General features: G+C 40.9%; 1 non-coding gene across 1 annotated transcript; it reads left to right on the forward strand.

Annotated features, from left to right (window-relative positions):
* Positions 1-5893: 5893 nt before the first annotated feature.
* On the forward strand, positions 5894-6000 carry LOC112082717. The gene has a single exon (XR_002897336.1). It is a non-coding gene; the product is annotated as a small nucleolar RNA R71 (small nucleolar RNA).
* The last annotated feature ends 7312 nt before the right edge of the window (positions 6001-13312 follow it).

Below are 13312 nucleotides of genomic sequence, written 5' to 3' on the forward strand. Positions count from 1 at the left end.
GATCTCAATATCCAATCAACTTAGAACTCAAAGCAAGATCATTTCTTTCCCAATATAATGATCACTATATTAATCAGCATTTAAATCTAACTCTTATTAGTGGTAATATTGATCAATATGCATTGATAAACAGTTCTAAAATGTCATTTATGTTTCAAACAAACATTACCATGGCATTCAAAACATAAACCCTTAAGTAAGCTTTCAGATATTTCATCAAACACCTTGTGGGTGGAGAAATGTCTAAGTTCTAGATCAAACTTATAATGAGAGATCTAGTATTAAGACCAGCTAACTAAGGAAAGGAAATGATAATCTAGAACCTAAACATCATAAATAAAACATCTAAGCACCCTAATCTATACACATAGAAGCTTGAAAGAAGACTACTCACTAATCATGCTTAACACACCTAATCCTTTGCAATAGATGATGTTTAACATGATTAGAAATAAAAATAAGAAGATAAGATGATAAGAAATAGCTTTAGATTTATGAAAACTCAAATATATCTCTTTACAAATTCGTTTTTCACTAAAGGGGAAAAGAAAACAAAAAAGGAATCAAAGATGCTTAGGGTTTTAACCCCAAAACGTATATATAGTGTGAGCTTTGGGCCGTGTCAGCCCAGGACAAACTGGGTACTGACCCGCCCTTTCTAGGTTGCTGGAGCCATGCCTCGGCCTCCTGAAGAACATCCACACCGAGGCCACACACTGAGGGGTCTTGTATCTGGGTTGAAATGTGAAGAACATTCCAAGAACATGTGTGAGATTTGTCTTTAATTCAGCTAAGGCCTTTGCACGTGAAACAAGCTGTTTGTGAACTGGGTTATCATCACAGAGGATCTCGGGTGTAATGCACACTGAGAGGTCAGGCCGAGGGGTTACACATTTCATTCACAAGACATGCCTTGGTGTGGAATAGGCCGAGGGGTCATGGAGAGGCATTGAGCATTTGTTGCTTGTCAGTGTTGCCTCGGTGTATCCAGGCCGAGGTGTCAGACCGAGGAAATGGCCAAAATTTTTTTAAATGTGCCTCGTTGTCAAGATATACTGAGGGGTTACACCGAGGCACAAGAAAACACTTAGTACCCAACAAGCTCTTTTGAACCCGGAATGATATGCTTGTCTTCCGCTCTCAGTAACTCTCATCTCAGTGATCCAAATGACTCAAGACCAAGTCCACAGGATATATGATTCAACCGGATCAAACTTTTGTGAAGTACCCAACTCCATCTAAGGTCGGCAAGGCTTTCCGAAAAGCCGATCTTAAAGGCGCATTACACTGGTCCGGATTGGCTTCTACACCTGTGCTTTTTCCGCTTGTGTTATCTCCCCGCTCACAGCTCCAAATCTCCTGAATCTAAGTGTTATGTAAACTAGATTAAATTCTCTCAAATTCTTGTGAAGACACCAGAGACTGGATCGGACGGGAAGGGCTTTGTTCTGGATCATCTCTGCGGGCGTATTGAATCGGTTGGAATGGACCCGAGACAGGTTCGTCTTATGTTGGACATATCGTTCCGCTCACTGCTCCAAATCCATTGATTCTGATTGTACTGTAACCGTGACTCAATCTCCTTGATTGTCTATGAAGTCTCTGGAAGCTGAATCGGACGAGAAGACTTTCCTGTAACGCAATCTTTGAGGTGTATCGGCACAGGAGATTTTTGGCCGAAACTCGCGTACAGCGGTATACGTTTTGCCCAAGAGATGTAACCTGCAGTACGGTTTATGGCCGAGAAAAAGCTGTCTGTGGTACACGGTTTGGCCCATACACTCCAAAATGACAATTTCATCATTTTTGCTCTTTTTCACCATTTGACCTTTTCCACTCCAATTGACTTCCAAAATACCAATTTGACACTCCAAACATGCAAGACTCACTTGGACCTAATGCAAACTTCTAAATGCTAAAATAATGCCTAAGTACCTAAAATTCTATCTAAAATGCATATATGGGACTATGAATTGGGACTAAAAATGCATACTAAATAAGTCATTCAATGAATATCAACTCCCCCACAGTTATCATTTGCTTGTCCTCAGGCAAAAAGAACAAATAAGAGAGATGTTGCGAGTTTGGGAGTTCAAAATTCTTTAAAGAAAGAGAGTTAATCATCAAAAGAGTCAAGCTCATGGTCCTAGTTACTAGTTCTGAGATGCAATGCAAGAAATACTTTGGATGCAGCAAGTTCAAACCCTGACCTACACAAGCATTCTTATCCTTCAGCCTTTTAACATTCATTAAATTGTAACCATGTGGATGAAAGTGATGGTTATTCAAATGAGCTTGTTTGGCTGAGAGATGAGGTTATGAGACAAAGATGTTCTCATTTAATGCTTAAGTGGGATCAATTCAGCTTAAGGGATCACTCTATGAAGGAATAAACTTTAACAGAAGGTTAAGGGTAAAAAGCAACTGATGCATACAAAAATAGGCTCCCATCTACCGAATGCCCCAAATTGATCTTTCACCTTAACTCTAAACCCATGAAGAACACTCCTAAGATACCCTTTTTCCAAGGCTTTCATTTCCTTCTCAGCCCACCTCTCACTTCATTCTCATTCTTTTTTAACGCCAGGGGATTCAACTTTCATTCTCAAACTCTGGTTTTGGGGTCTAAACTTACACTTAGTCTTTCTCTCTTCTTGCACTATCTAGCCTCTTTTCTCATCTCCATAGACATTTGAGCTTTTTTGGCTTCTTTTCTTTCTTTCTTTTCAATTAGAGGCTAGACTTTTCTTTTAAAACACAAGAGCTTTCTTTTCTTTGAACACTAGACCCCAATCCACTTTCTTTTCTTTTCCATCCCCTAGTTCTCATCACTATCTCTCTCTTTTCTACTCACTGATTCCCTAAGATCCCCTCCTAACCTACTCTAGTCTCATGATGTAGAGCTAGATCTACATGAAAGCCTATTCTTGTCCCTTTAAACCCAATACTTTATGTCAAGTTTATTCAAAACTAAGGCCTCACATTGCTCACTAGAGTGTTTAGGCTTCAAAGATGGCTTAGTTAAGGACAGGGAAAACTGTCTCAATGATGGAGATCAACTACTTGGGTTAACAATAGTGGTAAAAAGGAAAGAGATAACCCAAGTATGTATATGTATCCACAAGTTCATCTAAGCAAGCATCACATGATAATTCAAAGTCAGGTTAAAATTTCCACTCACTAAGGCTGAATTCAATTCAAAGCTTGCTTCAATCAAGGTCTAAACAATGCCACACATTTCATCACTTGCAAGCATCAAAAAAAGTAATAACTAGGGCCATGAACTAGACTCTTTAAATGATGATCTCTCAAAGAAATCTATCATTACTCCCATGAAAATGATGCAAACCTATATGATTATGCAACTCTATACTCAATCCAAACTTGTGAATGCAGCTACATGAACAATATTTTTGTGTGAAATTTTCCAAATTTTTCAATTTTTTTGGTTTTTCTATGCACTTAGATGCTATGCATGATCAAATGAGACTTAAGGTGCAAAAGAGAAAATAAGAACAAAGAAAACATGATTAGTAAACCCAAAACCCCTCCTCCACACTTAAATAACACAGTTCCTTGTGTTATAAAAGCATAAGAGAGGAGGACAAATCAAAACACAAAATGCAAAAGAGAGAATAAACTAAACTAGATGCTATATACAGGTTGGAGTGTCACCTTCTCATGGACTTGGAGATGGGAGCAGGAGCCTCTTGTCTGCTGTTCATCCTGTGTAAAGAGTCGTTCCAAGTCACACCTTGGTAAGTCTTCTTGAACACCTAAACACCTGACCACACTCAACAAACACATCAAAAACATCCTAGAAAACAGAAAAGAAAAGCTTGAAAATGTATTTACAAAGATAGACTTGGGATGTATCCCAAGAGCACTTTGTTTTAAGTCTCTAAGTTTGACTTTTCACACTTTTTTCTTAATGAGAGAGAGGGGGAGCATTGATTCTACTTGTCTTGTCCATGAATTCAAGCATGATGTCCTTGCTCATCAGCTCTTGAGCACCATCAGATACCTTATCCTTGAACTCTGGTGTGAGGATTGCTCTGACTTTGGCAAATGGTATTGATCTTCCATTGCCTCTAGCCTTGTATTCCACAGCTCCACCATCAAACTTCCAAGGAGTGAGAGTTAAGACTTGAGAAGAAGACCCAAGAGTGAATAGTTTGGTGCTTGTTGGGCTCTTATCTTGGGAGCTTGAACTGTTGCCTTTGTTGTCACTAATCTCTTTCTAGGAGATAGAGATTCCAAACAAGCTTCATCATCACTAAAGAAATCCTCTTCAAACTCAAGATCAGGTCTTATTAAGGATTTTTTCTTCTTCTCAACAGATGCAAGGGGTTGAGCTTCTTCTATAGTTCCAATACTCCCTACATACTTCATCTTATAGTCTTTGAAATCATCAGCATCTTCAGATATAACTCCACAAAATCCAGCAAGAAGAGGCTTAAGAGGATAAGAGACTTCATCATCTACCTTAGTAAGCACCACTCTTTGAGTATCGAAGTCCATCCTTGCTCTTGTGGTGTTCAGAAAAGGAGTTCCAAGCAGTAGAGGAAGCTCTTTGGTCTTCTTCATCTTCATTACCACAAAATAAGTTGGAACTATGCATTCACCAATCTTTAGTGGGTAATCTTCAAGGATTCCATATAGCTTCTTTGAGGATGAATCTCCAAAGGTAATTGAGATGGGGTGATGGTTTAGAGTCTTGATCCCTAGTCTCTCCATCATGTCTAAAGACATTATACTGATGCTTGATACAGAATCATACAAAGCATTATCCACTTTCAAGCTTTCAAGAGAGCATGAGATGGAGCACTTTCCTGGATTACCTAGCTTTGGGATAAATTTGGTTTTCACCCTTGTTGAACCAGTGCTAGAAACTCTATCAGATGTCCTTGCTTGAACCATTCTCTGATCCTTTCCTTCAGCCATCTCAGAATAATTCTTTTTCATATCAAAACAAGCTGCCTCCCCACCTTCTTTCATAATGTCCTCATTGAGATCACAGAACAGGAACTCAAACTTCTCTATGATGGCGTCCTCATCATCCTTTGTCAAGCGTTTTGCACTTGAGACATTGCCATGGACAAGATCCTCAATTTCTTGGACAGCAGCATGATTCTCATCATTTGAGAGGATTTCATTATAGTATTATCTTGGATTTGCAACTGATGTCCCTTGTAAAGATTCTTGAACTTGAGAAGTGGAGTGGCCCTTGTTGTTCTCTAGAGTCTTGACTTTGGAAGCCAAGGTTGCAAGCTGAGTTAGAAGATCAGAATAAGTGCAATCCACGTTGTTGTTGATCTCTGCTATTTTCTTGTTGAAGTCCATGGCACCACTTGCTTGACCTTGGAGGATTTGCAAGAGCAGGTTCTGCACCTCTTGATCCTTAGTTCCTGAGTTCTGTTGGAAATTTTGTTGTTGGGGAAGAACAAAACCTTGTTGCTTAGTGTTTTGAGGGTTAAAGGTCTGGGTGGGGTGATTCTTGTAGTAGTTAAAGCCCTTTTGGTAACTTTGTTGGCCACCTACAAAGTTCACCCCAGCTGTGGTGTCTTGCCCTTGAACATTGTCCTGAAATACATGATTCACATCTCTAACAAGGTTGACTGACTAATGAGGAGATAAGAGAAGTTTGTCTAGCTTCTCATTGAGAGATTTGATGTCTTTCCTTGTTCTTTCCTCTTCAGCACTCACATCTCTTCTTGAATTTCTGTCAAAGTCTGACCCATAAAGCTCATCACTCTGAGCTATATTCTCCACAAGGGTCATTGCTTCAGTTACTTCTCTGGCCATGAAATTACCATTTGAAGCTGTGTCCAATAAAAGTCTGACATTTGGTAAAGCACCTCTGTATAAGGTACTTAGCAGCTGAGAATCTGAGAATCCATGGTGAGGGCATTGCATGATATACCCTCTAAATCTTTCCCAAGCCTCACAAAATGATTCATAGTTCTTCTAAATGAAACGTGAGATTTCATTTCTCAACCTTGATATTCTTGATGAAGAGAAGAACTTGGTCAGAAATTATCTTTTGCATTGCTCCCATGTTGTGACTGATCCTTGAGGTAGAGACTTTTCCCATTGATGAGCTTTATCTCCTGGAGAAAAAGGAAATAGCCTCAACTTGAAGCTATCCTCACTCACTCCATTCATCTTAGTTAGATCACAAACTCTATCAAAGTTGTCAATGTGATCTAATGGGTCTTCTAATGCCAAGCCATGGAATCTGTTTGATTGCACCATGTTGATTAAGCCAGACATGATCTCAAATTCGTTATCAGGTGTTGGAGCTGAATCCCATGTCTCTGACCCTGAGTATTGGCCTCATCACCAGCTCCCACAACTGTTCTTGGACGTGGAGGTGGAGGCTCTTGCTAATTCTGGTGGTTTCCATTACTACCATTGGCTTGTTTCCCTTGATCCATACCCAATCTCTCAATGTGCACAGCCCTTTCTCTTTCTCTTCTTGCTTGAGATCTGGTTTGCATGCACCTATAAGAAATACAGAACTTGCAAGGAGATCAGTAAAACACAGTAAAAATGACTTGATCTCAAGAAGATCCAAAGTCCTAATGCTAGAATAAGACTCTCCAATTGGCAACGACACCAAATTGATAGTAAGCTTTTAGCCTACTAAGGTCAATTAACTTCTTGTATTGTAGTACTTGAGGGTCAATCCAAATGGAGAGATTCTAGACATCAAGACTATGATGCATCTATCTTAATCCAAGTCTAATGAAACAGGTTAGTGACTAAGAGATCTAAAACATAAAACAAACAAGAAGAAAATAATAATTAAGAACTAAATAAGCAAGACAACAAAGCAAAGACTCAAATTCAAATAAAGATAAAGCTAAACTTCTAGATCTGACCATTGATCAGGGTGCTTTCAATGCTTAATTTATGATGGTAAGCAAACAATATAACACTTGCAATTTTTTAGTCTAGACTTTCAATTCAGATTAATTCATTCCCATGATAAAACTTTCTTTATTAACTACCTAATCAAGACTAATTCCCATTAGTAAATAAGCAATTAACAAGCATAAGGTTCCAAGTCTAATATGACAAAACAGCCTCTTTGTGCATCAAAATAAGAGCTAAGATAGACTGAATGTTATATAGAAAGACATAGCAAGCATTCACATGATATCAAAATCCAATCAACTTAGAACTCAAAGCAATATTATTTCCTTCCCTAGATAATGGGTCTATTCTTTTAGATGAAGCTGCGTCAGTGGTACCTACAGAGTAAAAAGCTCTACTTGTAAGTGACTTGTGGCTTAAATCTGTGGAGAGTATGTCATAACGACAACCGCAGCGGCTATTCCAATTAACGCTGGCTTTTTTCAGCGTCACCAGCATCACCGTATAAATAGCCGCAGCCTCACATTTTTTCCTTTTCTATTGTTTTGTTACCGCCGTTTACGTTAAATTTTTGGTCGCACGCCGCTGATGCAGCATCACCTAAAAGAACAGACCTAATGATCACTATAATAATAAGCATTCAAACCTAACTCTCACTAGTGGTAATGATGATCAATATGCATTAACAAACAGTTCTAAAATGTCATTTATGTTTCAGACAAACATTCCCATGGCATTCAAAACATAAACCCTTAAGTTAGCTCTTTCAGACATTTCATCAAACACCTTGTGGGTCGAGAAATGTCAAAGTTCTAACTCAAGCTTATAATGAGAGATATAGCATTAAGAGCAGCTAACTAAGGAAAGGAAATGAGAATCTAAAACCTAAACATCATAAATAAAAAATCTAAGCACTCTAATCTACACACATAGAAGCTTGAAAGAAGACTACTCACTAATCATGCTTAACACACCTAATCTTTTGCAAGAGATGATGTTAAACATGATTAAAAATAAAGATAAGAAGATAAGATGATAAGAAACAGCTTTATATTTATTAAAACTCAAATATATCTCTTTACAAATTCGTTTTCCACTAAAAGGGAAAATAAAACAAAAAAAGGAATCAAAGATGCTTAGGGTTTTAACCCCAAAATGTATATATAGTGTGAGTTTTGGGCCGGGTCAGCCAAGGACAAACTGGGTACTGACCCGCCCTTTCTAAGTTGCTGGAGCCATGCCTCGACCTCCTGAAGAACATCCACACCAAGGCCACACACTGAGGGGTCTTGTATCTGGGTTGAAATGTGAAGAACATTCCAAGAACATGTGTGAGATTTGTCTTTGATTCCTTTGCACGTGAAACAAGCTGTTTGTGAACTGGGTTATCATCACAGAGGACCTCGGGTGTAATGCACACCGAGAGATCAGGCCGAGGGGTTACACATTTCATTCACAAGACATGCCTCGGTGTGGAATAGGCCGAGGGGTCATGATTAAGCATTGAGCATTTGTTGCGTGTAAGTGTTGCCTCGGTGTATCCAGGCCGAGGTGTCAGACCGAGGAAATGGCCAAAAGTTTCATAAATGTGCCTCATTGTCAAGATATACCGAGGGGTTACACCAAGGCACAAGAAAACACTTAGTACCCAACAAGCTCTTTTGAACCCGGAATGATATGCTTGTCTTCCGTTCTCAGTAACTCTCATCTCAGTGATCCAGATGACTCAAGACCAAGTCCACAGGATAGATTACTCAACCAGCTCGAACTTTTGTGGAGAACCTAACTCCATCTGAGGTCGGCAAGGCTTTCTGGAAAGCCGATCTTTAAAGCGCATTGCACTGGTCCAGATTGGCTTCTAGACCTGTGCTTCCTACACTTACGTTATATCTTCGCTCACAACTTTAAATCCCCTGAATTTAAGAGTTCTAGAAACTAGATTCAATTCTCTCGAACTTCTGTGCAGACACCGGAGACTGGATCGGACGTGAAGGGCTTCGTTCTGGATTATCTCTGAGGCGTATCGCATCGGTTCAGAATGGATGCAAGACAGATTTGTCTTATGTTGGCCATATCTTTCAGCTCATTGCTCCAAATCCATTGATACTAACTGTACTGTAACCGTGACTCAATCATAATGATTTTCTATGAAGACCCCGGAAGCTGACTTGGACGAGAAGACTTTCCAATAACGCGATCTTTGAGGTGTATTGGCACAAGAGATTTTTGGCTGCGACTCGCATACCGCTGTACACGTTTTGGCCTAGAGCTGTAACCCGCGGTACGGTTTTGGCCGAGAAAAAGCTGTCCATGGTACATGGTTTGGCCCATACACTCCAAAATGCCAATTTCATCATTTTTGCTCATTCTTTCACCATTTCTTCACCTGGTTTCACCTTTTCCACTCTAAGTGATCTCCAAAGTACCTATTTGACACTCCAAGCATGCAAGACTCACTAAGATTTCATGAAAACTCCTAAATGCTACAATAATGCCTACGTACCTAAAATTTTATGTAAAATGCATACATGGGACTATGAATTGGGACTAAAAATGCATACTAAATGAGTCATTTTATGAATATATCATCAATCTAGCCATTTCCACAAGTGTATTTTTTCGTCTCTCTGCAACACTGTTCTGTTGTGGAGTGTATGGTGTTGTTACTTCATGATTTATGCCACTCTTTTGACATAGCTTGATGAATTATTATGATAAGAACTCACCACCCCATCTGTTCTAAGCCTCTTAATCCAAGTTTCCAATTGATTTTTCACATAAAGCTTGAATATCTTGAATTTTGAGAGCACTTCACTTTCGCTCTTCATAAAATACACCCATGTCATCCTTAAATAATCATCAATAAATGTGAGAAAGCGCTTACTTCCATTTATTGATTTGGTTTGCATTGAACCGCACATGACGAGTGGATGAGTTCTAATACGTTGCTTGTATTGCTTTGAGAACTTCTTCGAAAACTCCTATCTGCCAAAAATTTGTCAAAAATTTGTCAAATAGTATAAGTTTGACTAAGAGACCACGCTTATGCCAAAAATTTGTCTTTTCTTCCATCTCTCTCTTTGAATGCAACACAAGCAGTGGAAGTGAGAGCGAGAGCTTACCCTGATCATAACCAAGGCTTTCAGAAAGAAAGAATAGTCCTTCTCTCCAATGTTGTGGATCCTAAAATCCACACTCAAGGATTTAGTGTGTTGATTTTGTGGTAGAAGAATTTGGGCAAGAATTCTGGTAAGAGCGATGTAAAAATAAAGACAAAGATCGACGAATTTGGATTGTATTGATGAAAGATGAATGTTTACAAAGTGTTTTTGAGCTATGGATTGGATGCCCTTTACAAGAGATTCAACTCCTATTTATACTAAATAGAACGAAACATACTAAATATAACGAGACGAACTGTTCCGAGATCCGCGGGTTGATACGTTCTCTCCTTCTCCGAGATCTCCGCGATCTCCTCTTATCTACGACCTCTTCTTCTCCGAGATCTCCGCGATCTCTTTTTATCCAGCTTTCCGCGTCCTCTTAGATTGACTTGTACTTGAGTATATTCCTTGGAGATGCTTTCATTGCCTTAGTTACGGGCCTATAGGGCCCAAAACTTTCCTTATAATGGCTTGTTCACTCAAAGTGCTTTATGGGCTGGATTTGGGCTAAATCCAACACCAATAATTGCCCCCCAGCCCGTTTAGTGAGAAACGAACTAAAGGGGCGGACTATTTTATGGAGAATTTTTCACCCCATGGGACCTGAACGACCTATATCGCGTGATTTTTAATCATGGGATCAGGATTTCGAACAAGGCGTTATAAATGCTCTTTGTTTAAAATGTGCCGAAGTTTTATAAGTTGTGACCATACGATCGTTTTAGAGAGATCGCGTTATGGTGTCAAGTAGCGAGTAGCGAACTGTGATAGTAACTTTTATTTTGTAGGCGCCAAGTTACTCAGCGAGCTACGAGCTTGATGATCGTTCTGTTTAGATCGATTTATGATAGTTTACTGCGGATAACGACTTTTTAATCTACTTTGGTAGAGTTCGTTATCGTTTAGCGAGCTATAAACTATGACTATTAATTACCCAATATGATAGCAAACTAAGCTGAGATTGTTTGGCTCAATCGTTACTTAGCGGGCTCGGGGCCTCGAGCTATAAGATCGTTTTAAGAGATCTTGAAGTGAGCGAGTTTTGGATAAGGGTTTTTATTCACAAACGCGATGTTACATACATTTTATAATTTTGACTAAGTATGTAAGAAAAGATAATGGCTGGATTCGGTGTTGAGCTGCCTACGTACCCCGTCAAGGGATCAAGCTTGAACGTAGTTCGATTATTGTCGGTGCTCGGAGGTGGTAATGTTTGAGATTTATAACATTCCACGTTCTTATCTCTGGCACTCCGGTTCTGATGTTCGCGAGTTTGTAGACACCACTGCGGACTACTTCGACGATCCTGTAAGGACCTTCCCAATTAGAACACAGCTTGTTGGTGCCACACTCTTTAGTGTTATTGAATACCTTGTGTAGCAAGAGATTGCCAATACTAAAGCTCAGGTGTTTTACACCAGAATTATAGTAGCGGGTCGCGGCCTGCTGGTAACTCTAGATTCGGACAAGGATTCGATCTCTTTGTTCTTTGATCACACCTTGCCGATCTCTTAGCCGTTCTTTGTTAAGTTCTCCGTTTTCCGGACAGAAGGGTCCGACAGATACTTAGAACTAATGTCTGTCACGATCTCATAAGGGAGTCCGTGTCTGCAAAGGTGAAGAGGTTGGGTGTCAGTAACCCGGCTTCGAACTGTTCTCGGAGGACGTTTTGTTCTTCCTCGTAGCGAGCAAAGCTTGAAGCTCGATGCAAAGCGTCGTCTAGAGACACCGGACAGCGAACCGATAGTTCCTGTCTGAAAGGTGAGTCGAACCATAGCCCTTGTTTGAGTGCGGAGAGTGCTACTCCCTCGTTTAGTTCGGATATCCTGGATTTTATTTCCTTGAACCTAGCCAAGTAAGACCGCAGGGGCTCCTGGTGATTCTGTCTGCAGGTCCATAGGTCGGCTTCCGTGGCCTTGGACATTATAAACACCGAATAGTGCTTAAGAAAGGCCGAACCGAGCTGCTGGAAATTGTCAATGGATCCTTCTTCTAGCCCGGTGAACCATTCTAGGGCGGATCCGACTAGATTTTCGGCGAAAAGCCGGCAATAGCCTGCTTCTTTTTCCTCATCGTTGAGATGAGCTCGGGCTACAGAGAGCCTAAAAGCTCTGAGGTGAGCTAAGGGATCTGCTGTTCCATTATATTCTGGGAACCGCATTTTCCCAGTGTCCTTGATCTTAGCGTTAGCTATGCCATCGGTGAAGGGGGTCCTTCTAGTTTCGTCCAGCACGCAATCTATATCAGGAGCTGCACTCGTTGCTTTATGTACTGCGGCGTACATACGTTTTAGCTCGGTGTTGTTTGCTTCGATGTATCGCTGGAGCGCATCGAAGTTGTTTATAGATCGCGGATCTATGATATTTGGAGGGTCCTCCGCGCGCTTCTTATTGCGCGCTTTTCCTTGTTGCGGACTTCCGGTTTGGAAAGTGTCGTCGGCAATCCGTTCTTTGTTAGATCGCTTGTCGGTTGGTGGGTTAGCACGGTTCGTACTACGACTTTGGGATCCGCGGAAGAATAGAGGTGTTGATAGCTGATTTCGACAATCGTCTGCTGCAGGTGTTTTGTGCTCCGTTGTTCCGGATCCGAGTATCGGCAGATGACTGACTATCTCACTAAATATTGGGGTGTTGTTAGTTCGCGACGGAGTGACGAACTGTGCTGACAGATTGTCATTTGCGAGGTGTTCGAACTCCAATCGAGTAGTCGGGGGCGGACTTCGATCTTCCTCTTCGGATAGATCGTCGTGATCTTCGCCCTGAGACTGAGTTGGTTGTGTCCGCTCTCGTCGCAAGTTAGCTATGTCTTTCTCATTTCGTGTGAGAATAGCTAGTTGCGCGCGGGCTTGTTCTGCCAAGAAGGCTAGCATCCTTCGAAATTCCGCTAGGTCGTCGCTGGCTACCGTCTGAGACGATCCGGCCCGGACGGATTCAGTTCGATTCGAACTGCTGGATCCGATCGGTGGAATTCCAAATCTTGTCCAGGTCCGCGAATATGTGAATATTGGGGCCGTTCCGGACTCCGAGCGTGACACAGCGGGTATGCCGGTAGTTCGCATCGCGCTCGAAGAAACAGTTTGAGTCGAGCTGGTTGTCGGATTTGCGACGCTCGGCTGGTTTGTCTGTTTATGGGCAGACGAGCTTTGTGGATCGGTGATCTCGGCATCTCCAGATCGTCCTGCGATGCTGAAGTTTAGTGCGAGGCCGGAGCTTGTCTTAGAGCCAGATGTTTCAACATTTTTGGGATCCATTTCGTTCTTACTTGTCTTT

Source organism: Eutrema salsugineum, unplaced genomic scaffold (genome assembly GCF_000478725.1).
Source record: "Eutrema salsugineum unplaced genomic scaffold, Eutsalg1_0 scaffold_8, whole genome shotgun sequence".
In the NCBI taxonomy this organism is placed as follows: Eukaryota; Viridiplantae; Streptophyta; class Magnoliopsida; order Brassicales; family Brassicaceae; genus Eutrema; species Eutrema salsugineum.